At 48.3% G+C, this 25,906-nt stretch overlaps 1 long non-coding RNA gene across 4 annotated transcripts in view; it reads right to left on the reverse strand.

Annotated features, from left to right (window-relative positions):
* LOC144827060 (uncharacterized) overlaps window positions 1–25,906 on the reverse strand; it is a 175,565-nt gene that overhangs the window by 134,207 nt on the left and 15,452 nt on the right. The window contains exon 1 of one of the 4 annotated variants that reach the window (XR_013610010.1): window positions 3,267–3,355. The exons of the other annotated variants lie outside the window; for them this stretch is intronic. This is a non-coding gene — a long non-coding RNA (uncharacterized LOC144827060). Of the gene's footprint in view, window positions 1–3,266; window positions 3,356–25,906 lie in introns of those variants that run through there. 4 annotated transcript variants of the gene reach the window in all.

The following is a 25,906-nucleotide window of genomic DNA, read 5'->3' on the forward strand; positions in this document are numbered from 1 at the left end:
GCCTACGTAGGATTTCCCGCAGGCACACTTGATCAGATATACAACATTGGCACTACTGCAGTTCGTATGTGTACGTTGTTCCCAGACTTTGCCTTCCTCCAAGTTTAAAGTCTTTGTGTTCTCCGTGAGGTGACACACACTGCAGTCCCCGCATTTGAAGTGTCCTGTTACTGGTGGAAGGTTCCAGGTCTCTGTGACACTCGGGTTCAGATTGGTGGGTTTCACTTTTGGTCTGGTGTTAACTAGGCTGTTTTTTAGACTGGGTGCCTTTTTGTAGGAGAAGAGTGGTTTTTCCCATTGTAGCAAACCCGTATTTAATATTGACCAATGTTTATTGATGCATTTGCTCACTTGGTTTGATATGGTGTTGTACGTGGTAACACATGTGAGTGGCACTTGGTCATTGTGAACCATTCTGTCTTCAAGGAGCACATCTCTAAGTTGATTCCTGGCTCTCTTCTGGCATTTTTCAATGATCTTAGATGGGTACCCACGTTGCTTCAGTTTACTGGTTAGATCCTGTACTTGGGCTTTGTAGTCTGATAATTTGCTACAGTTTCTCCTTACCCTTAGATATTGTCCATAAGGCAAGTTCTCTCTGAGTGGGCAGGGATGGAAGCTTTCATATCTAAGGAGGTTGTTCTTGGCAGTCGGTTTGAAAAAGGTTTTCGTTGTTAACCCATTCTCCTCTTTTGAGATTTCTATGTCTAAGAAGACCATTTGATGGTTGTCATAACAGTGGGTGAATCTCAGATGTGGGTCACAGGTATTGATCCATGTGATGAACTCTTTGAGTGTGTCTTCTGGTCCTTGCCAGATGGCTAGGACGTCATTAATGTATCGTCGCCAAAACTTAATGTGGTCAATGAACGGGTTCGTCTCAGCTAGGATGAACTTCTCTTCAAAATCATGGACGTATAATCCAGCCACGCTTGGAGCAAAAACACTGCCCATGGAGGTACCTCCGGTCTGGAGGAACAGTGAACCTTCGTACTCAAAAAGTTCAAGCCCACACCACAGGCACACTTTTGCCCTTTTGTGGTCCCAGAGAGTAGGACCGGGTGCGTCTTTTAGGGGACGCAGACCATCCACTCTCAGGGTTTGTTGGTCCTGAAGAAAACCTGGTTAGTTTATACCTTCATGGTTGAAACATGTAGACCAGATACACATAGAGATACATGGGCTCATAATTACCCTCACTTTATCCCGCCATTGATTTTAACATTGTCCAGTTGCTTGCAAATAAAAATCTTATTTTTCCCGAGTTAAACCAGGACAATTTTTAACACACTTATAATTTTTTTCACGCACCCTCACTCACAACCTGCTCCACTGTAAACAGGTGTTGTAGCACACCCTGATGACGCTAGGTCATTAGGGTGGACCCCGATGATGAAGCATGTCACCACTAGGTGGTGAGTGAGGGGTTTCTTAACAAAAGGAGAACTTTCTCACTTTTGTATTACCACACACCCCATTAGGAATCGGCGATTCCATGTGGGTGGTACCCTACATCTTACCCACACAGAAATGAGATAAATGTGACTTTGTAAGTAAACTTGAGATTTGCGGGGGATTCTGAGAAAGAAAACGCTGGGGGATCCTTGGAATCCACACCGCCAGCCAAGAGTCAGTACATGCACACCAACATCCATGCATACCGCCAGCCAAGCACCATCCACACACACAACTGGCCAAGCGCCATCCATGCACACCGCCAGCCAAGCGCCATCCATGTACACTGCCAGCCAAATGCTATTCACGCCCACAGTCAGCCAAGCAATATACATGCCAGCCAAGAGCCACCCATGCGCCATCCCCGAACACCGCCAGCCAAGCAGGGCCAGACAGGGAACAGCAACCAGCCCTGGCAGAATGCTGCTCAATGGGCCCTGGAAGGTGGGGAGTGTTCTAGTAAAAAGCACTACTTCCACTTTTGTTACTGGGGCTCGATATTGCAGCACTGCTGCAAAACCGGCCCGAGTGACAAAGCCACCCCCCCAGCCAGAAAACTGGCCCCCACCCCTCCAGCCCAACGGGGAAATGTCCGGTGCCCGCTACTGCCAATCCGGCCATGCAGCCAAGCACCATCCATGCACACAGCCAGCCAAGCACCAGTCCACGTACAACGCCAGCCAAGCGCCACTCCATGCACACCATCAGGCAAGCGCCAATCTACACACACCGTCATCAAGCGCAAGAAAACCCACACCATTAGCCAAGTGTAGGTCCACCCATGCCGCCAACAAAATGCCAGCCAAAAGTCAGTACATGCAGACTGTCAACCAAACTCCAGTTTCACACACAAAATCTCCCTGGTTTCTAGTGGTTTTCTGCCTCCGCTTGGGTGCAGATGAGAATAACAATATCACAGAAACAGCCAAATTGTGTGCCTAAAAAAGAGAGAGCGACCCTTGCCTACAGGGCTTCTCACTGGCATGCCCATAAACATATCTCTGGTGCCTAGTGGGCTTTCTACCGAAATTGTCCCGATCTGCCTTCTGGGGGTAGGGGAGGCATAAATACTTTTTTGGCAGTTGGGGCATTAGCATGCCCATTCTCGGTAATTCCCACCACTACCTATAAAAAAAGAAAATCCCTGGTGTCTGGTGGGCTTTCTACCCCCCCAGGTGACAGATCAGGGGCTTTTGCCCTCATATGCCTCCCGGAGGAGGTAGAAAGACTAGCAATTTTAGGGGTGCAGGGGCATTTGCATGCCCATTTTGGGCAGCGCCCACACCTATGTTTAAAAAAAAAAATCCATGTGCCTAGTGGTCTTTCTGCCCCCCTCAGGGCAAGTTAGGGACTATTGCCCCCATCTGCCTTCAGGGGGGAGAAAGACGGTAAAATGTATATACATTAAAAAAAATCCCTGGCGCCTTGTGTGCTTTCTGCCCCAATCCAAAATGTGCTACAAAAAACACACCTACTAGTTTCTTATCAATGACAGTTATATCAGCCATCCTCCATGTTTGTTCCATCATCATAAATAACACTGTCAAAATAAGATATTAATTACAACATCGAATTACTAATGGATGCATCCGTCATCTCTGACTTCGTGTCCCGCAATTACAACTCGAACATCTACAATACAAACTCCAGATACACACCATCCACCATCTATGTCAACCTGACAGAGTTTTTACTAAATAACATGAAGAACTAAATTAATGTAACATTACCCAGCACATTACCCCCAGCCCCCTAGTTTTGTCATTGGTTTGCGCAAACAATAGTACTCAGGGTAATAGCGGAATACCTACTCGTGAAGGCCAGGTTCAGGTTAACTCACAAATAACAGAAGTAACAGAGAGGCCGTAGATTGAGGCAGTCCTGAGTTTAGAGTTCCCACCTGCTGGAACAAAACGGTTATACACATTAGATCTCCCCCCAGCAGCCCTACCGTATGTTTTGGTCCTAGTTAATGCATATATAAACACACCTATATGCAGCCCAAATATCAAAGGCATTGCTTTGACACAGTCAGGGATGGGTTAAATGAACTGGATGCCACCAATGCACAATTATCATGTCTGAATAAAGAATGAAAATGTTCCTAGCTAACGTAACGGAAAGTTTCAATTCTATTAAGGACTCGGAGGAGATGATTATGCATTCTTTCTTCACTTTATTACATAGCAGCGAAGGGTATAAAAGGAGACTACATTTCCCATGAACACAAGGGAAAGAGTAGTCTAACAAAAAATACTTGGAAACAACCAATCATCTCACAGGAGACTAATGTCCAATCAGAGGCCAGCCAGCTCGACATAGTCCATCAACAGTATCCTCTCTTCCTCTTTCGGAGCGCGTAGGCAGCATCCCTCAGCTCTTCAGGAATCCTGTTTGTGTGTATCCGAGCCTGAGGACCAGAAGAACATATTACTGGAGGAACCACTGCGATAGTTCACTTAAGAAATTAACATACATAGTAATAACTGGACTCAAAGTGTCATCTGAATGATCGAACAACTACTCACTGTAGTACGGAAAGGGGTCTCCTCCAGGAGCCAAGGGCGGAATAATCCTCGCCTCTGAGTCCTTAATAGAATTGAAACTTTCTGTTATGTTAGCTAGGAAATTTTTCATTCTTTATCAGGACTGAAGGCGAGGATTATGCTTGTTTAAAGCTTGCCCACAACCAAATGAGCCATATTCAGAATCGGTTTGAAGTAAAACCGTTTAAAAGTGAAGTCCGATGACCAATCCACCGCGTTGAGTATATCCTCTAAACGCTCTCCTGGGCTGAAAGCCTTCGAATGTGTAAATGTAAATGTACAGGAATTTATATAGCGCAAATCACCAAGCGGTTTCTAAGCGCTTGCTTAGGGAACCCGTCCTGGTATTCCCCTGTGAGATAACTCCGGCAGGGTATCCGCAAGGTGAAAGCCAGGCATCCCGCCGCGAGGGGCCGTTGTGGAGATTAAGCAAGCTATTGCCCAGAGTCGCAGAGTGTAAACCCGTGAATTGAGTAGGCACCGGAGCGAGAATTGTCGAGTCCATGGACATTTTAGGACTCAAGACCCCGCCGAGCCGGGAATTGAACCCTGGTCCCGGGCTGACCTCTGCTTCCAGGTCTGCCTCCTCTAACCAGTGAGCCACACTTCTCCCCTTCGAAGACATAGCTCCCCTTGTGGAATGCGCCCCAAACTGGGTAAGGTTTATGCCCGCTTCCTGCATCACCCAGCAAACCCATCTGGCAATGGTGGGTGAGGAAACTGGTTTAAAGGTTTTCCGAAGCGAAATAAGTAGTTGCCTCTCCCCTGGAGGGCGAAATTCTTCTGTCATTTGTTCATACGCCTTAAGGCAGCAAATCACACAAATCTTCGAGGAAACTGTGGATAGGAAATCAACCTGGAATGGCACTTAGGTGTGACTTCCACATTACTCAGACACACTAACGGGGTAAAAACCCTGCTAGAAATGTCCAAAGCCCGTACATCAGACACTCGTCTACAAGAAATCAGGCTTAGCAACATGGCCAATTTTGATGACAGTTCTTTCCTGGAGAGGAACCTATTCGGTTGGCAAGATAAGAACAAGTTAAGAACCTGATTAACGTCCCAGAGAGCAGAATACCGAGGCTCCGGCGGTAGGGACAGGCAAATGCCCCATAGCAGCCGATAAATCGGGGGGGGGTTCTCCCACCGGCGCTCCATCTACCGGTATGTGGCCAGAAGAAATGGCCAATCTGAAGGTAATAATGGACCAATAGGCCACACCCTCAGACGCTAGTTCAGCCAAAAAATTGACTATGTGGACTACCTCTGCGACCAAGTGATCAAAACCCCTTCGCAGACACCAACGGGTCCATCTGCCCCACGCGGAACTGTACCTCTTGACACTACTGTCTGCCCACGCTTTAGAGATAAACGTCTCAGCTTCTCGCGAAAAGCCAGGGGCTTCCCATCTACCCTGGAAATCTGCCACGCCATGAGCCACAGTGAGCTCGCGGATACTAGAGGATGAGGAGTCCAGTCCGGACTCAGGAGGAGTAGAATTAGAAAATCCCAAGAAAGTTCCAGACGAACTGGAAACCACACTTGAGACTTCCACAGGGGGTGATCATGACCAGATCCACCGCCTGCCTGCGAACTTGCACCATTGCCCTCGTGATAATCGCAAAGTGAGGGAAACCGTAGCCCAGCTCCCCATTCCAATTTTGGAGAAAAGCATCTGTGGCCGCTGCCAGAGGGTCTGGCCGCCGGCTGAAGAACTGCGGAATCTGGTGGTCCAGTCTGGATGCAAAGAGGTCCACCGAGAAGGGGCCCCAAAAGTCGTTCAGCCTCTCAAATACTGACTGGTCCAAGCGCTAGAGGCTGGAATCCCGGAAGTGACGCGGCCCGGGAGATACTCCGCTGTGACAGAGACCTGATTGTCGAGGCAGTACTGCCAAAAACTTGCCGCCAGATCCGAGAGGACTTTCGACCTGGTACCCCCCAGATGATTCACGTAACGTTGTCCATCTTCAGAAGCACAGAGGAGTGCACTGAATCCTTCGTCCAGCAACGTACTGCAAAGGATCCCGCCACAAGTGCTAAGCAATTTATGTGCAACTTCTGTTCGTCGGGAGACCATAACCCTCCTGTAGAGAGGTCTCCGTACCTGGCCCCCCAACCAAGCCTGATGGCATCCGACTATATAACCATCTCCAGAGCGGAACCGAAAATGGCTCTTCCGTTCCATGCCTCCATGTGGTCTAACCACCATTGAATTTCGGATCTTGCCTCGGCGGATAAGGCGACTTTGTGAGAACACAGATACCCCTTGCGTAAAAAGTAACCTTTGAGGAGTTGCAGAGCTCTGTAATGGAGGGGGCCCAGGAAGATGGCTTGGATCGAGGCAGACAGGAGACCCACGACCCGTGCCAACTGGCGGAGATAAATCTGTTGCTTGGCGTGAATGCGAAGCAACTCGTGCCGGATCTTGGAGACCTTCCTGCCCGGAAGACTGAGAGAGGATGACGTGGAGTCTAAGACGAACCCCAAGAATGTAATGCTCTGGGAAGGTTGCAAAAGAGATTTCTTCTCGTTTATGAAAAACCCCGAGTCTTTGAAGAAGGGACACGCCATCTGAAAATGTTGCATCCGGCGACGGGGGCAAGCCGCCATCAAGAGTAGGTCGGCCAGGTACACAATCATTTTGACTCCCCTGGACCGTAGGTACTCCACAGCCGGTCGGAGAACCTTGATGAAACACTAAGGAGCTGAAGAGAGACCGAAAGGGAGTGACGTGAACTAGTACGTGCGGTGACCCCAGATAAATTGGAGAAACCGACGGTGTGGCGGGAATATCGGAACCACCAGATAGACGACCTTGAGGTCCACCCGGACCATCTAATCCAAGGGACGGAGAACATCCCTGAGGAGATGGATTCCCCCCATCTTGAAGTGGCAGTAAACCAACCACTGCTTGAACTCGCTCAAGTTTATCACAGGTCTCTTGCCGCCATCGTTCTTATCGACCAGAAAGATTGCTTAGGAAGCCCCCGGGCTGTGGAGTAGTAAGGGTGATAGCGCCTTTCTTGAGGAGAGAAGACACCTCCTTGTCAACCAGGAGGGCATGCTGTGCGGAAAACTGAATAAGACGGGGAGGGGATCTTTGCACCGGGTTCCCCTGGAACTCTATGTGGAAACCCCTCACCGATTGCAGAACCCAAGCATCGTAAGTGATGGTCAACCAAGCTTGGAAGCAACCTGCCAACCGCCCCCCTATGTCTTGTGGGGAAGAAGGGAGAAGCCTCACCTGGGCTAGAGGCTGCCGTTCTTCCTCGGAATCCTTTCCCTTTTCCCCGCCGTCCACGGGTGGGATAAAAGTTTCCAAACCGGGTTTGGTCCTGGTACTCTCCGGAGCCTCTTTGATTGGTCTGGCGCTGCTGACCGGCCGAGCGGCCGCTGCCTCGGCCGGCCCCACGAAAAACACGGGAAAATACCTTTTTAATTGTAGACTGGGCTCGATCCAGCAACGTGAAGGTATTGACAAACTTACCAAGCTCATTCACAAAGGGCTCGCCAAACAGACCACCACAGGCAATAGCACCCGCCTCTGAATCCGCCAGGTCGCCTAACTTCGGGTCAATTTTAATAAGAAGTGACCGGCGCCGCTCGGTGGAAAGGGCACAATTAGCATTACCCATGAAAATAACAACTCACTGTGCCCATCTAGATAAGGTTTCAGGAGAAATAATAGAACCTGATTCCTTCGCCTCCTTTGTAATGGGGCCGAGGGCGTCCAGGAGTTTATCCTGGTACGCCCCCCAGGATCTATTTATGGAGGAAGGTGCCCATCCGGGGATCTATCTCAGGTGTAAGGGAGACCCTCCAGGGTGGGGCGGGGCACTCCGCATGAAGGCAGTTGCGAGCTTCCTTCTCCAGGGGTCGTCGGATATGGGCAGCCACATAAGAAGCCACTTTCTCTGCTGGTGTCCACTCTTAGGTCCTTGGATGGATGATATCATTAAGATCCAGCATGTCTGAGGTGCTCGGGGAGGTGTCTGGGAAAAGCTAGGGAGAGATTGAGAAGCTGGATCAGTAGGAGGGGGAACCTGGTCCCCCGAGGAAAGCACTGGCACTTTGGAAGGGGGCACTTTGGAAGGGGGCACCCTGGCGGGAACTGCCGGGCGACTAGCCAGGAAGGCCTGTCTAAGTTGATTAAACTCATCGCCATCCACACCAGCCTCGCAGGAGCGTTTAGGCAGCGGAGGACCCAGAGGATCAGGAGTAGCAGCAGCTGGAGCTTGGGGGTTGGAACAAAGTTGCTGAGTGAGTTGGGCAAATGCCTGCTGAATCTGGTTGGAAATCCTATCCTCTAACGGAGAGATGGCTTGATCCACCGCCCTGTAGATTGAGGTATCCATAGCCTCATAAAAGGTGTCCCCCCAGGGCATGTCAGCAAGGGGATCCTCCTCCTCTTGGTAATCCTTGTAATATTCCACGAGGAAAAGGTGCATGAATAGTGCAACAGTAGAAATTTTCCTACTGGGCCCAACAGGAAAGATCATAATTATGGCTGGGTCTCAGCCAGTAGCTTTTGCGCGGAAGGAACCGCAGTAGACCGGGTCGAGCCCGAGGGACTAATGCTGGCCAATGAATTATAAGAAAACTCCCTTGCCCTAGGGAAAGCTGGTGTGGGTAAGTGCCTTGCACGAAGTGCCAACCTCGATACCAGACCTGTGAGGCATTCAAATAAACATACAGGCTCTGCCCCTTTAACTACTGGGCTTGGGGACGGAGCGTGAGTCAAATAATCAACAGCGTGACTCTTGTACAAGCCACCACTGCCTACAATCGGTGCCGGCATTCACCCTCAGACCAGCGGCTCATGTCCAGTGCACGCGCGACGTTTGAAACTCTCTGAAGAGAGATCAAACATTGCGTTGCATCTGCACAGACTCCTGCGCACTCTGACGGCAGGACGACACGGGAGCAAGACCAACACGGAGCCGCGTAGGGACGGAAACCCGTACCAGCGGCTCTGTCCCCGCTGCGCAGCCCACACGCAGGGAGACGCTCTGAAGAAAACGCGGTGAACCGTGTGAGGGAAAAATAAAAGGTAAACTGAGAAATGCTTTTGAAGTAAACGCGGAGAACCGCGTGAGGTGAAAACACAAGGAAACCTAACAAGTAGCACCGCGCGACATCACAAAGCAAGTCGCTAGGTCCACAACATGAAACAGCCTGAAAACAGTACTAAAGACCACATAATAGTTAACCACTTAATCGCACAAGCAGCGCGCGCGCCACAGAAACCATCAGAAAAATTACTGACACACTCTAACCATCTATACAAGTACTAAACTGAATAAGAGAACTGAAGAGTACTTATCTTGCTGCGTAGCAGATAAGAAAGAGGAAGAGAGGACACTGTTGATGGACTATGTTGGGCTAGCTGGACCCTGATTGGACATTGGTCTCCTGTGAGATGATTGGTTGTTACCATGTATTTTTTGTTAGACTACTCTTTCCCTCCGACACACTCCTTCGGCGAGAGACGATCAACGACGTGGACCCTGCACCACAAGGCTCCACTCCACTCGGACGTACCCGCCCGTTCCAATCTTTCCTTTACCGGACTGCCACACTCGGCTGTCTTTATAACCCGCTAACCGGGTTGGAAGTATCACCAGTCCTTAAATATTCGCTACACGCGCATCAAGCCCTGAAGAGTCACAGGCCAATGCCTGTTGACGAAACACAAATCGGCTGGCATTGTTTTTCTCATGAACATCTTCACATAAACATCCCCTAAGAAAACCACCGGTGTCTACTATATCACTTTTCATAATTGTATTAACTTTTGAGTTTATACGTGTGCCCAGGATTTGTTCATGTTTGTTTGGCGAAGGGCTTTTAGCTTTTCCTCATTCAGGGGTTTTGGGTCCACCTCTGACCTGGTAGCACCACTTGCTTTAGTTCCCTATTCTGTCAATACCCGACTAGGTTACCTGTACGAGCGCCACTCTCCTGCTACCCTAAAACCCTGTGCAGAACCTACTCTTTCCATTGTGTTCATGAAAAATGTAGTCTCTGTTATACCCTTCGCTGCTATGTAATAAAGTGAGGAAAGAAGGCATAATACTTGCCTCCAGTCCTGACATAGAATGAACATACATTATACATATATATACATATATCTGTATTTCATTTGCCTACCTTATCACATGTTTGTTGTACATAGATCTGTATTTCATTTCTGCCATTTGGGCTTTTATGGTGTAATACCACTGACAGGCCAAGCCTTCTTACCAAATAATTCTGTCTTTACTCTAGTACAGAAACTGCGATTAACAACAACAACCGTTACATTTATGTACACCCCACAGTCTGTTTGACTCGGTCTGTTTGGACAACATCCTTTTCCTGATTATACTCAAAATATGGGATAACATCACAGTCCCGTTGTGCCACACTCAATCGACCCGAACGGGTATCATTCATATATGCAACTTTTTACCGACTCAGTTTCCTTACTACGGATGCCACGTTATCCTACATACTGACATCCGCCATATCTGAGCGGAATTACCAGCATCTAGCAGCTGTTCAGGCTACGTGCCATGCATGCACACTGTCAGTTTTGGGATCTAGATTTAACCAGACTGTGAAATGGCCAACAAGTCAGATACAAGATTTACTCCGACCGAACGTCCAGGTACATCTCTGCTCCCATCTCCTATCGGTTTCCCTTCACTACTGTAAGGTTTACACTCTAAGGTGTTACACGAGGCAGACCATCATTCTCATATCCCCTTAATAGATCGTGTATGGATTCAGTCCGCGAAGGAATAATTGACTAAACCTGACGTTCCACTTTCATTCATGATCTTTACCAAGTAACTGGCAGATGCATCAAGCAAAATACCTCCCGGTAAAATAGCGAATCGGTAAAACAGGCCGATACCGAACGCAAAACCAGAAAATGCAATGCATCAACCCCAAATCGGTAAAAAATAAAAAATCGCTAAAAAATCCCCTCTGTAAATTACCGAATCACAATTCAGGCAATCGGAAATAACGAACAGCAAAGCGGACCTCGGAAATGCCGAATCGCTAATAAAGAATCGCAATGTAATGCATGAAAAATCGCAAATACCGTAAATTGCCAAAATCGCTATTTTCCATGAGCAAAATAAGAGGAATCTCAAACTGGAGGTAAAGTTATTTGAAGGAATGAAAAAAACAATAAAACATTATTTCCAGGTTCTGACAATCAGTAACCCTTCAAAAATGCCCCTGGAAACCCCACAAGTCTTCCAAAATGGCTGCCCCCTACGTGCTTGCTAGGAGGAGGAGGATCAACGTCCAGGCTCAGCGCAGGAGGATGATCCGGGACGGGGTCTTCAGGGTGCGCATCACATTGCTGGGGCAGACAGAGGAACAGGTGTACGAGAAGTACAGACTCAACCGTGCCATGATCATGCGCCTAATAGCAGATCTGGAACCATTACTGCAGCACCAGACCCGTAGGACCAACGCCATACCAGCCCATGTCCAGGTCCTATGCAGCCTGCACCTGCTGACGTCTGGAAGCTTCCAGGGGGTAATAGCAGAGACCGGAGGCGTGTCGCAAAGCGCATTATCATGCTTCTTCCACCGGTTCCTAGAGGCCATGCTGACATTCATACATCACCTTCCACACAACCCCCCAGCAGCTGACCCGCACCAAACGGGAGTTCTACCAGGTGGCACAATTCCCCCATGTGATAGGGTGTGTTGACTGCACGCATGTCCCCATCTGTCCTCCCTCAGCCATCGAATACATCTTCCGCAACCGGAAGTCATATCATTCCATAAATGTGCAGGTCGTGTGCAATGCTAAGCACATCATTACGGACCTTGTAACCCAATTCCCAGGGAGCACACACGACGCATACATCTTCCGTCACAGTGGAGTCCACAGGCGCCTGATCCACTGTGAATTTGGAGAGGGACACCTATTAGGTACATATTGGTGCATCACCGTTTACTCCATCCCCACATGTATCATTGCATTCATGCTGCTGACCATTCTCTCCCCATCCTGCAGGTGACAGCGCTTACGCCTTGCGTGAGTATCTACTCACTCCCTACCTCAACCCAGCAACACCTCAAGAGCAGCGCTACAACAGAGCACACATCAGCACAAGGAATGCGGTGGAGCGTACATTCGGCATCCTCAAGAGTCGCTTCCGAATACTGCACAAGACAGGAGGTGCCTTGCAGTACGACCCAGTGACCTGCTACCAGATCATAGCTGTCTGTGCCATCCTGCACAACATCGCCACCCGTAGGGGGATACCCATAGAGGTGGACGGAGAGGATGAACTACGTGCACAGCAACCCTCCCCCCAACACCAACAGGCACATGTGCCCAACACAGCAGAAGGGCAACGGAGGCGGACATATATCACACACCATCATTTCTGAGACAGGTAAGAAAGAGCCTTGACAACATGATCTGGTTTGCAAGGGTTTAATGGACATGAACACCTGACTGGTGCAGATAAATGTAACACAAACATGATGCAGCTGAAGTAAAAGCTAAACTTAAATTGTCCGTTGTCAACACGGGTGCTGCATGTGGCACTATAGTTGGCCCATGGTTACGTCACCATGGATAGGGAGACATTGCCACATGTCTACTTGCGTTTGCCACGTACCCCCAGTCTCCTGTCCCGTGACTCCTCCGCATCTCCACGATGAGTGTCAGTGGCTGCTGCGCCACGCACACTGCGCCTCCTCCCGCTGGTCTCCGGCAAGGAGACGCTGCTCACAGTTGAGGCTCCCTCACTCCCCTCATCCACTCCCACACTGCTGACACTGGCAGTTCCGGACTGCAGATGCTCCACTGCAGTGTTCACTCTCTCGAGGGCCCTTGCCACATCCCCACAATTATGCCCTAAGTCCACCTGCAGGGACACGGACCTGCGGGAGAGCACAGCTGTGCCGTTGCACAGCTTAGTGATGGCCCTAATGGTGGAATTTGTAGTGAGCATGTTCTGCCTGTGCCTCCGGCGCTCACTTCGTTGGCCTGTGACAACAGCACGTGTCAGTTCCTGCAGGCATAGCTTAATGTCATTGTTGCCCACAGCTACGGCTGTGGTGAGCTCACGCACAGCGTCAGTCATGGTGCCAAATCTGTTAGACAGTTTAGTCATGGTGAGATTAATTGCACCCATGTGTCTCCCCTGCAGGCGCTGGACACGCAGCATCCGGGTCTCAACGACTCCGTACCCATCTGCCGGATCCACTGGTCTCGCTGCAGCCCTACCCAGGGGCATGGCCCTCTGTATGACACGCTGACGTGCTGCTGTTTGGGTGGTTGGAGTGACGACAGCCTGGCGTGGGACATTTGGGGCTGCTGTACTCTGCTCCGTCTCCATCTCGTGTAGGGAGGGGACATCTGCCCTGCGGCTCAGCGGAGTTGTCCGCACTGGTGGTGGTGGTGGTGGTGGTGTTGTTCTTGTCCGCACGGATGGCAGTGGTGGAGGTGGTGTTCTTGTCTTGTCTGCGGTGGGTGACTCCGACAGCATTGACCCTGTCCTTGATGTGCAGCCACATCTTTCTTTTTTCTGCATCAGGCCCCTTCAGGGACAGCCTCCCAAACAGCTTCTCATTATTGCTGCTGACACCCTCAATCAGTATTTCAAGTTCCTTATCAGAGAACTTGCGCTTTCTCTTCCTGTGGGTGTCCTTTCCCTGCTGGGGTGCCTCCTTCTCCATCATCAACTGCTTGGCTGGTCCTGGTTGCTGCTGGTTCTGTGTAGCTCCTCAGCTCCTCAGCTCTACCTCCTCCTCTGAGCTCCTCGGGCACTGAATGGAGCATGGGCTGTCCAACTTCCTGGTTGTGATGTCATCAGCCTGCTTCCGATGCGTCGCGTCTTTTTACCGAATTCGCAATTACCGAATTCACAATTACCGATTCGGTATTTGCTATTTCGGTATTTGCTAATGATGTCTCGCTATCGTACTTTCGCTGTGGAATACCGATTTTTACCGATTCGGTAATTAATACCGAATCTCTTGATGCATCGCGGTTTGCATGTCCTTATTAGCGATTCCTTATTTTTCGCTAATAAGGACATTGAATACCGAATTTTGATGCATATGCCCCTAAGTCTATTATACAGTTCGGGTGTTTTCGTGACGGCCTACATTATAATATTCTCATGCCTATAAATTGAGGGATTCTGTTAAGCAAACCATTGGTTTTATGTCTCCTCAATAGAGCGTATCTGATGTTCATTCAGTGGGGCAACATTTGATTAACCCCGACGTTCCACTTTCGGCTAGGATTTATAACGTGTAAGTTGGATAACACCACTTACGTGACTTGGGACTGCCATAAATTAGTACCTTATCACCCAATGCCGTGCTGGTGCTGGCATGTATCTTTAATTTGTTTTCAGCATGCACAAACTCATTGTGCTTGCCTCCATGACGCAGGAACCCAAGAGCCCACACTTCCGAATATCACCACCAGATTTATCTAGCTGGTTTGAAAGGTAACATACATTGCCTTTCTTTGATTAATCGACTACACCCATGTTTTCCATCACCTGATATAATTGAGGCTTATTTCAAAAGGTCTCCACATGTCCTGATGAAGACCCCATTCTAAGGATTTAAAAATTCCCTACAAACATCACGGGGGTTGAAACATCGATAGTCTTGTTTTGTTTCCCACGTACTGACAACAGCAATTGATTACCTGTGTCATTGTAAATGTAAATGTAATGTAATGTAAATTGATACTTGTATAGCGCACTACTCACCCGGAAGGGTCTGAAGGCGCTTGTACGACTACCGCTGTGGAACGCATCCTGGCTTTCCCTGTGTGGCGTCCACTCCTGGGCACCCCCAAGGCGGAAGCCAAGCATCCTTAGCGTTGTGTTGTGGGGGCCGTTGTGGAGATTAAGCAAGCTATTGCCCAGAGTTGCAGAGTGGGACTCCATGATTGCAATAGGCACCGAGGCGAGAATTATCAGGTCCGTGGAATTTTTGAGCCCAAGACCCGCCGAGGCGGGGAATTGAACCCTGGTCCTGGGCTAGACCTCTGCATCAGGGTCTGCCGCTCTAACCATTGAGCCACACTTCTCCACTGTCATTAGAATACTATTTTCTTTGCATATTTAGCCTTTAAAGTGGCTGGATAGGTCACTATCAGTCGTTCATGTATATATATTGCACATCGCTTTTCTTTTCCAACAACCCTCACTAGCGCACACTTTTAACCACTCCCTCTTTCTTCCTTTGGAGCACCATTTTATAATTATGCAGATATTTGTGCTGGTATTGAATATGAACACTAATATGTCATAAATATGAATACAATAATTGGATGAATTGATTTACTAAGGTGATGTTGGATTTCCACTGTGACCTTTTATTTTTGTACAGTATCTTACCCGGGTCCTGTGGATATTCAGATTTCCCCAATGTTTTGTAACTCAAATATCAAATTAGGCTAAAGTATGCCAATATTGCATTGTATTTTTTCATTTAAAATAAAACCTATATTTCAACATTTCCATGATAGAGAAATATAATCTTACCTTGTTTAAACACACCCTTTATTTTTAGGGAAAAAGGCAAGGTGATAGCAGGCAGATTAGCCCAGAAGGCTACATAAAGAAAACACCGAAATAAAAACTGGTGTCGTGCCTTTAAGACCTCCAGGCTCCCATCATGCCCCACAGGTGACAGTTAGGTCAGATCTTTTTAACGGTTGTTACATTGCATAGTGATCATCAGGAAATAGAGTGCTGATATAACCATGGTATTCGAGGAGGGAAGGTTGCTCATGACTGATGAGTATACCCCTAGAATAGAACTAGAATTACAGGTAAGAAACGTATCCTTCTCTTCCAGGGGATACTCCTCAATAGTCATACGCACTGAATAGAGTGGCAAGCCCATCCCCAGAATCCTGTGGATGAACACCAGTAAAGCAGATATACTCAGAACAACATTTTAACCAAAATAATTCTTCAAGGAAGCTTGCCCAAACCGGTAGTCTGCCCGGGTATCAGTATCTAGGCAGTAATGGCGAGAAAATGTGTGAACTGGACGGCATGTAGTCGCTTTACATATCTCTTGAATGGGTACATTCCGGAGAAGGCCGGTAGTGGCGGATTTACCTCTCATGGAATGAGCCTTTGGCCTGCCAAGGAGCTGTTTGTTAGCTAACTGACAAGATAATGTGATACAAGATACTATCCATCTAGTGATGGACTGTTTAGAAGAAGGAAAACCAATGTGCATTGGACAATAGTTCACAAAGAGACGGTCCGGCATTCTTATGTCCTTCATTCTATGAAGGTAGAATTTTAAAACCCTTGTTAGATCAAGTGAATGTAACGCCCTCTGAGGGGGAATGGTAGGATTTTGAAAGAGCGATGGTGGAGTGACTGACTGATTTAAATGAAAATCCGAGATTACCTTAGGTAGGAAACAATGGTGTGTTCTCAGAACCACTCTGTTGACATTGAAAACAAGATAAGGTTCTGTAGAACATACGGCCTGAATCTCGCTCACCCTGCGAGCAGAGGTAATTGCCACCAGAAAGACGGTCTTCCAAGATAGGTCCTGTAGAATGGCCTTGTGAATGGGTTCAAAGGGGGGACCCATTAATTTAGAGAGGACAAGATTAAGTTCCCAGGGAGGGGAAGGTGATTGAATTGGTGGGTAGACCTTTCTAAGCCCTTCCAGGAAGTCTTTAACAACTGGCATTTGAAAGAAAGATGACTGAGAGGGGTGACTTTCTATAAGCTGTAATTGCCGCCAAGGTGTACTTTAATAGAAGAAAGCTGTAAACCTGCTTTAGCCCAGTAAAAAAGGTATGATAGAATAACCTGCTCGCGGCCAAGAATGGGATTGTGTCCGTTGGCTGTACACCACAGATAGAAACGCTTCCATTTGAAAGCCTATGATTTCCTCGTAGATGGCCTTCTCGCTTCCTTCAAAATCTGCATACAGTCCTGAGAGAGGCCTCGATGACCATATAGGAGGAACTCAGGAGCCAATCTGTCAATCTCAGTGATGGAAGGTTGGGATGACAGACCTTCCCTCAGAACTTGGTTAACAGATCCGAATGGCATGGCAATCTCCTGTGTGGCATCTTTGAAAGATGTAGAAGGTCTGGATACAACCACTGGCGAGGCCACTCTGGAGCGATCAGGATTATCTTGGTCCTGCATCTGTAGAGTTTGTTGATCACCAGTGGTATGAGAGGGACTGGTGAAAAATCAGAGTAATTTCTCCGACCAATCAATCAAAAGTGCATTACCTCTGGAGCCTGGTTGATGGTACATAGATGCGAAGGCACGGTATTTTATGTTTGCCGCAACCACAAATAGATCGATGTCTGGGTAACCCCCGTCTCTGAAAAATGTTGTGCGCTACCTTGTCTTTTAGCACCCAGTTGTGCGCATCGACAAAGTAGGGGGTTTGATAGTCCACGTGCAAGTTGAGGGTACCTGGGAGCTGATTTGCTGATACGGACAGGTTCCTCGCCAGTAGCCATTTCCAAATCGCTGAAGCCTCCAGAGATGGGGGCCTGGATCTGGTCCATCCCTGTTTTTTCACGTAGTACATAGTTATGGTAGTGTCAGTCTGAAGCAACAGAGAACCTGACCTTATGGAGGAAAGAATGCTTTGAGCACCAGATGTCTAGCTCTTAGTGCCAACATGTTTTATCAAAATGGTATGAGCTTTCAAAAACCTGACTCCCTACAGTCTTTCATTTTATACTCTTTGTACAGCAGGTCAGACAGTTTACTTTACAACATCCTGGAACTCTGCAGTCAGAGAAAGAAAAGAAATTTTAAGAAGATGTAAACTGACTACTGACCTCTATCTCTGATCACAGAGCAAATGTCAGGATACTCAGCAGGATCCCTGCTAAAAACACAATAGTGAGTAGAATTTTCACAGCAAAAACGCAAAGAAGCAAACGAACAGTGATAAAAAAACAATAATTGGAAATTGAGCTGGCATTGCTGGAAACTCTAGAGGGTTGCCAGATCAGTTTTCCCAGCAGCGTTCTTGCTGTTCTTTTCTGGGCACGAATGGAATTTGAAGCTCGCCCTGGCTAAAGAATGCCCACTTCACGTAAGTGAATTCCTCAGAAAGCAGCCTCCAAAGTTTCTCCGTCCTTCAGTCAGGGTAGTGGCGTCGCCTCAAAAGGAATAGTTTCATTCCTGTAACTCCAGTTCTATTGTAAGGGTATTTCCGTGATAAGTCATAATAAGCATGTGAAAAGTCCCGCCCACGTGCGGGGACTCCGGAGCACTTCATTATATATATCTTCTTAAGTTGTCATCTTTCACCTTTCGTCGGGAAGGCCTGTGTAGACACTTAAGCGATAGAAAGACAATAATGCAGCCTAACTAAATAGGCTACACTGGCCATTACTTCGACCTGAAGTGAAAAAAGGTAGCCAGTACTTTAAAAAAAATTCAATTAATGAAGTTTAATACATATAGAAAACTCCCCTTCACAAAACCCCTTTTTTCATGATAGAGATGAAAAGGTTGGACAGAGAAGACCCCCATAGGCTGCCATTATATGTCTGAAAATGGATATCGTGCCTTTAAGAGACTCCAGAGTCCACCAGTATCCCATGATGCATAGCTAGTGGCAGTTACTTCCGTTCTTTTTGAAGGCGTAAAGAAGTGAATGCCTAGGCTAGATCTGGGAGAAAGCCTGCTTCTTCCAAAGGGGAGGAGGGAGGGTTGCTTAGGACTTATCACGGAAATACCCCTACAAGACAACTGGAGTAACGGGTAAGAAACTATTCCTTCTCTTGTAGGGGATTTCCGTGTATAGTCATAGGCATGTGAATAGACTAGCAAGCCCATCCCATAAACCCCCAAGCTGTGGAAGAAAACAGTTAAGTGAAATTTCCCATTATGCAAACAGATTCCGAAGGGAAGCTCGCCCAACCAGAGCATCTGCCTTGGCATCAGTGTCCAGGCATTAGTGTTTTTGTGAAAGTAAGGGACTGACTTCCAGGTGGGAAACTTACAGTTTTCTGAAATAGGTATATTATGGAATAAAGCTGCAGTAGCAGCTTTTCCTCTGGTAGAGGGAGCCCTAGGTTTACTAGCAAGAGTCTTGTTGGCTTTCTGGTAACAAAGCTGAATACAGGACACAATCCATGGGGAGATGGATTGTTTGGAGGTAGCTAGACCTGTACGGATAGAGCCATAGTTTACAAATAACTGATCTGATCGTCTAATATCCTTTGTTTTGTCCAAATAAAACTTCAAAACCCTCCTTACATCTAGGGAATGAAGCGACTTCTCAGCAGAAGAGGGATGCTGAAAAAAGGAAGGTGGTGAAATAGTTTGATTTACGTGGAAATCCGAAATCATTTTAGGGAGGAATTTCGGATGTGTCCTCATCACCACCTTAAAGGAATGGAAAACTATGTATGGTTCTTGACAACATAGTGCTTGGAGTTCGCTAACCCTGCGGGCAGGAGTAATGGCAACAAGGACAGATGCTGCAGAGAAGCCCTATGAATAGGTTCAAAAGGCTCCAGCATCAGTCGAGAAAGAACCACTTTTATCTCCCAAGGAGTAGAAGGATGTCTGAAGGGAGGAAAAACGTTCCTCAAACCTTCTAGAAAATCCATAATGACAGGGATTTTGAAAAAGGAAATTTGTGAAGGGCATTTCCTATAAGCAGTCAGAGCTGCAAGGTGTAATTTAATGGAAGGAAATTGAAGGCCCGATTGTACCAAATGTAACAAATATGGGAGTATTACATCTTCCTGGCAGGAAGTAGGATCTGCATTATTCGAAGCTCACCAAATGCAGAATCTTTTCCATTTATACGCATAAGAAGTGCGTGTGGATGGTCTTTTAGCTTCTTTAAGTATCGTCATGCAGTCTTGAGGCAAACTCAAATGTCCATACTGCACTAACTTAGGAGCCATGCCGCCAAATTCAATGACGAGAGACTGGGGTGCACCATCTGTCCGCCGAACTTTGTGAGACGGTCCGGTTGACTTGGGAGCCGGAGATGCGGCAGGAGAGACAAGTGGAGAAGGTCCATGAACCACCACTGACGCAGTCATTCCGGGGCAATGAGGATCATCTTGGCCCATGACTGTGAAAGCTTGATGATGACTGCCGTGATCAAGGGTATCGGAGGAAAGGCGTAGAGAAATCTGCCTGACCAGTTTATCCACAGGGCATTCCCCAGAGTTCCCGGTTGGTAGAACCTGGAGGCAAAATTTCGGCATTTGTTGTTTTCTGCGGTGGCGAACAAATCGACCTCTGGAGTGCCCCATCTGCTGAAGATATCTCGCACCACATCGTCATTTAAGACCCATTTGTGGTTTTACTGAAGGAGTCTGCTTAGAGCGTCGGCCTGAGCATTTTGAACACCTGGGAGGTGAGTTGCTGTGATGGTCAGGTTTCTGGCCAAGAGCCATCTCCAGATCATCTGGTCTTCCTGAGACAACGGTCGTGATCTCAAGCCCCCCTGCTTGAGGTAGAATAGTGTTGTCGTATTGTCCGTCTGGACAAGCAGGGTACTGGAGTGGAGTGATGGTTGAAAAGCTTTCAGAGCCAAATGGACTGCTCGTATCTCCAGCAGATTGATGTGGTATGTGGATTCCTTAGTGGACCACTTGCCCTGTATCTGAAGGTGGTCAGTATGTGCACCCCAGCTGAGGGAAGACGCATCCGTAACTATGGTTAGTTTCGGTATCTCATTGTAGAACGGGATCCCTCGCAGGAGATTGCAGGGAGACCATCACCATCTGAGGGACTGAAGGGCATGCTGTGACAGTGGGATCCTGTCTTTCCAATCCCCTATCCTCTGATCCCATTGATCCTCCAAGCATTCCTGCAAGGGTCTCATGTGGAGTCGTGAATTTGGACTGAGAAAGATACAGGATGCCATGGAGCCCAGAAGAGAGGAGACCTTCCTCACTGTTGGAGTGGACATGTTCATGAGAGCTTGAGCCTTCCGAAGGACAGATAAGCGTCTCTCCTCCGAAAGATACATGTTTGCCGTGCGAGTATCGATAGTTGCTCCCAGATATTGAAGACACTGGACAGGTGTCGAGACGGACTTCATGTGGTTGATGTGAAGACCCAAACGAAGGAGAAGATCGGAGGTCCAATTGAAATGTAGTCGAGCTCCCAGAGATGTGGACCCCTTGATCAGCCAGTCGTCTAGGTAGGGGTAGACGAGCACCTTGTGCTTCCTCAGATGGACAGCCACTACTGCCATGCATTTTGAGAATGTCCAGGGAGCTAACTTGAGGCCGACTGGAAGCACACTGTATTGATAATGGTTGTTTCCCAACTGTGAATCTCAGGAACTTGCGATGCTTCTTTACTATTGGGACGTGGAAGTATGCGTCTTGCAGATCTATCGACATAACCCATCCCTCTGATGAATTTGAGGGTAGATTTGATGCAACGATAACATTCAGAATTTCTCCCTCCGAACCCAGTTGTTTGCGTGTCGTAAATCAAGAATGGGTCTGAATTTGTTCTTGTTTTTCTTTTGGACCAAAAAGAACCCTGAATACAGTCCGGTTGCCCGCTGTACAAGAGGAACGAGTTCTATTGCCCTTTTTTGTAATAGAATGTTGGTCTCCAAATGCAACTGACATAGTTGGTACCGTGAGTGTGTTGGAGGGACCGATGGAGGAGGGCTGGTGAAACGTAGCGAGTATCCATTGCGAACAAATGCTTTCCCCCACCGGAGTGGGTAACAGAAGAGGGTGAAGAAAGGTTTCAGGGCTTAGAACCAGCAGGCGCCGTATTCCCTTGTGCAAGTTGTGGGCCTCCCCATCCCCTAGGTTGACGTTTCTGAAATGGTTGGAACGACCGCTGATAAGATTGTTGCTGATTTGTTTGACGGCCCCGTTATCTCTGGCACCTCTGTAAAGAGTAACGTCTTTGGAAAGGGCGTAAAGTTTTGCGTTGTTCCTTCAGTTTTTCAAGGACTACTGCATTCAAGGTCTCAATTTCTGCCTTCATCTTAGCCATTTGCTCATCCCCATGCGCGCGAAAGAGGATAGTGCCAGAAAAGAGTAAATTCATAATCCGCTGTTGAGCCTCTGGCTTAAGCGAGGTGAGGAGCAACCAGGAATGTCTCCAGAGGCAACTCCATGACAATAGCCACGTGCCGACAGAAGTGATATGTCCACCACTGCACTTATTATTTGGTTGGACACCATCAGTCCTTCATTCAATATCTCTGTAAAGTCCTCCCTCTTGTCCCTTGGCAGGAGATCCGCGAACTGTTGAAGGGATTCCCAAAGGGAACTGTTGTACCTGTCCAGCAGGGCTGTAGCACTATCAGCCTTCATAGTAGTGGCTGCCGTGTTACATACCTTCCTCCCCACCGAGTCTACTTTACAGCTTTCCTTATCAGGTGGTACTGTTGACGTCAGAGCCGTATCGTGTTGCTTCTTAGCTGCCACAACAATAACAGAGTATGGCGTGGGGTCTGTCCGAAGGAATATGGGATCTTGCTCAGGCGGCCGGTATTTTTTCTGCAGCCTGGAAGGAGTGGGTTTGATGGAAGAAGGTGTTAAAAATAATTCCATTGCCGGTTCCAATAGGCCTGGCACCAGAGGGAGCAAGGGACGAGAAGCTTGTCTCTGTTGGAGAGTTTAAAAGATGACTGAAGTTGATGGCACAGGGGTGGACAACTGAATATTTAGTTTGGACACCCCTCGTAGTAGAACCTCTTGGAAGGTGGTAATGTCTTCAATTGGAGACACCCTTTGAGGAGGAGAATCCAAAAGTGTGGGCGAATATCTCCCAGTACTTGTGAAGGATGTGTCTCTGGTGTGCCGGAAGCAGAGTTCTCTTAACGATGTCGGTGTTGAGAGCGTGTAGACGAATGACGGTAGCTGCGGGATCGATCCCTTGCACGAGACCTGGTCCTCCGTCTTCTAGGCACAGCAGGAGTCTTAGGCCGAGGAGTCGCAGGCCCTGGAGGAGGTGGAAGAGGCCATGGAGGTAGAGGAAGTGGTGGATGAGGTAGAGGCGGCAGTGGAGGAGGCAGTGGATGTTCCGCTGGTTCAGGAGGATCAGAATGAGGTGGAGTTCTCGTAGAATATGAACAAGAGTACTCAGAGTCTGAGTAATAAATCAGTCTCCTCCTTTTTCGAGTGCCTGAAGAGAAGGAGCCAAAGATTCATTCCCAGATCTCCCCCTCAATGTCAATCTACTGATCAACAGCGATCTTCGACGTCGTCTGGACCGTGAACTCCCCCTCGACGTCGATGGCTCATGGTTGATCGAGTCTGTGATCGGTGTCGTCTCGGCGTAGAACGCCGGTGACTCTTTGATGTCGACCGTCAATGACTTCTCGACGGCGATCATCGGTGCCTCTTCGACAGTGATCGTCGGTGCCTCTTCGATGGCAATCTCTGCTGTGAGGGAGAACGAGAAGGTCTTGCCACTTTTCTCCTCGATGTGGAGCGTCGACGTCGCTTCAACTCAGAGCCCTGAGTCGACGGTGAACATATCGTCGCCATACCTGCCCTTCGACATCGACCGGGACCGGAGTAATTTTTCCACTCTTCTTTGCCTACGGAACCCCCCAGAGGCTGAAGAGAGGGTTTTGGTAGAGGACTGACCCTCTCCTTACACAGAAGTCCCACCCGTGGATGTTGCTTGCTGTTTTCTTCACTCCTTTGCCCCTTGAAGTCGAATCTTCTCCCTGTCACGCAGGGTCCGCTTGGAGAAGGTTTTACAGATGGAACATGTCTCAGGAACATGAGAAACAGGTAAACACAGAATACACACTCTGTGTGAATCAGATTTGGCCTTTTTTCTTCCACAGTCAGGACACTTGTCAAAGAAAGGAAAGGCATTTTGACTAATAAACTGTGGAAAATCTGTCAGAAAAAGTCAGCAAAAGGTAGGGAAAGACCAAAAACGTCGAGCGAAGTTGTAAAAAGTTCAATTCAGAAGTGATTGTTGATTAACAACACCAACTGAGGTAGAGCTCAATGCTCAAGGATCCTGTTAACAGGAGCCGGAAAAAAGAACTGAAGTTACTGCCACTAGTTGTGCATTATGGGATACTGGTGGTCTCAGGAGACTCTTAAAGGCACGGTATCCATTTTCAGATATATAATGGCAGCATATGGGGGCTTCTCTGTCCAACCTTATCATCTCCATCATTAAACAAGCATTTGCAATGCAGTAGGTCTCGCATTAGGAAAGTTTGAGCTATTGGTCTTGTAAACGACAATTTTTTTAATTATGTGATGGTTTTGAAAATAGCTAAATTAATAGCTTTGTCATTTACAATGCCAATAGTTATAACTTTCGCAAATGTGACGTCTATAACCTGGGGTTGCGCTGAGTGATGCTGTGGTGGTGCTGAGTGGTGCTGTGGTGGTGCTGTAGTAGTGCTGTGGTGGTGCTGTAGTAGTGCTGTGGTGGTGCTGAGTGATGCTGTGGTGGTGCTGAGTGGTGCTGTGGTGGTGAGGAGTGGTGCTGTGGTGGTGCTGAGTGGTGCGGAGTGATAATGTGGTGGTGCTGAGTGATAATGTGGTGGTGCTAAGTGATGCTGGGGTAGCGCTGAGTGGTGTTGTGGTGGTGCCGAGTGATGCTGGGGTGGTGCTGAGTGGTGCTGGAGTGGTGCTGTGGTGGTGCTGAGTGATGCTGGGGTGGCGCTGAGTGATGCTGTGGTGGTGCTGAGTGATGCTGTGGTGCTGCGGAGTGATGCTGTGGTGCTGCGGAGTGATGCTGTGGTGCTGCGGAGTGATGCTGTGGTGGTGCTGAGTGATGCTGTGGTGGTGCTGAGTGATGCTGTGGTGGAGCTGAGTGGTGCTGTGGTGTTGCTGAGTGGTGCTGAGTGATAATGTGGTGGTGCTGAGTGGTGCTGTGTTGGTGCTGAGTGGTGCTGTGGTGGTGCTGATTGCTGTTGCTGGTGCTGTTGCTGCTCACGGCCGGCCGTGGGCAGCAACAGCAGGGGTGAATTATTAGGGGGGAGGAGAAATGTCTGAGGCCGAGCGCACGCTGGGGGAAGCTTCAGACGTTTGTGGGAGGGAGGCTGATGGCTTTGATGTGGACGCGCAAGCCTTTGATGTGAAGCTCGTGCTGGAGATGCTTCATGCTTCAAGAGGTCACATGCATTGTAACAATTCCGCCGAGGAATGCTTGTTCAAGAGAGTTTGTTCCCCTGCAATAGTCTCGAGCTATTAATTCCTGCGGAATTTAATAGTCGAGACCTAAAAAACACATACATGAAGCATAGAGAGAGGGATAGTTTGACTTGTGAAGACAGGGAAAGAGTGAAGAAGAGCTGCAGCAGTAACCAGGCAGAGAGATGTGCTGAAGTGAAGCAAAGACACAGGGGGAGCGGAAGAGCAGAGAGAGGAGGTGCAGAGATAGTGAGAGACAGACAAACAGGAGGAGAGAGGGGGTGGGACAGCAGTGCACAAATAGATGGCATATAGGAGAGAGAGATGGCAAGAATGAGTACAAGACCAGGCAGATGAACAGATGGAGAGGGGGGAGAAAGGCCGAGGGAGTCACGCGATGAAGAGGAGAAGGAGAGAGATAATAACTAAAATGGAGAAGCGGCTACAGCTACAAGAAAGAGGAAAAGAAGGAGGAGTGTGATCGGATAAAGTGTGAGGGGGAGGGAAAAAGAGGGGACCGTACAGCGGGGTAGAGAGAGAATGGAGGGGACAGAGAAAAAGAAAGGGAAAGCGCGAGGGGTGGAGGAAGAAAGAGATCAGGGGCTAGAGACAGTGAGATGGTGTGACTGTGAGGGGGTGACAGGCAGATAGAAAGAGACACAGGATAAGGAGACAGGGTGAGAGCGACAGCAAGAGGCACATTACTAGTGCAAACACAAACGTTTCACAGTTTTAAAGCACGTGGATGGATGACAGCCAGCAACACATGATTGGGGGTAGGAGCAGT

The sequence above is a fragment of the Lissotriton helveticus genome, chromosome 4_1 (assembly GCF_964261635.1).
Source record: "Lissotriton helveticus chromosome 4_1, aLisHel1.1, whole genome shotgun sequence".
In the NCBI taxonomy this organism is placed as follows: domain Eukaryota; kingdom Metazoa; phylum Chordata; class Amphibia; order Caudata; family Salamandridae; genus Lissotriton; species Lissotriton helveticus.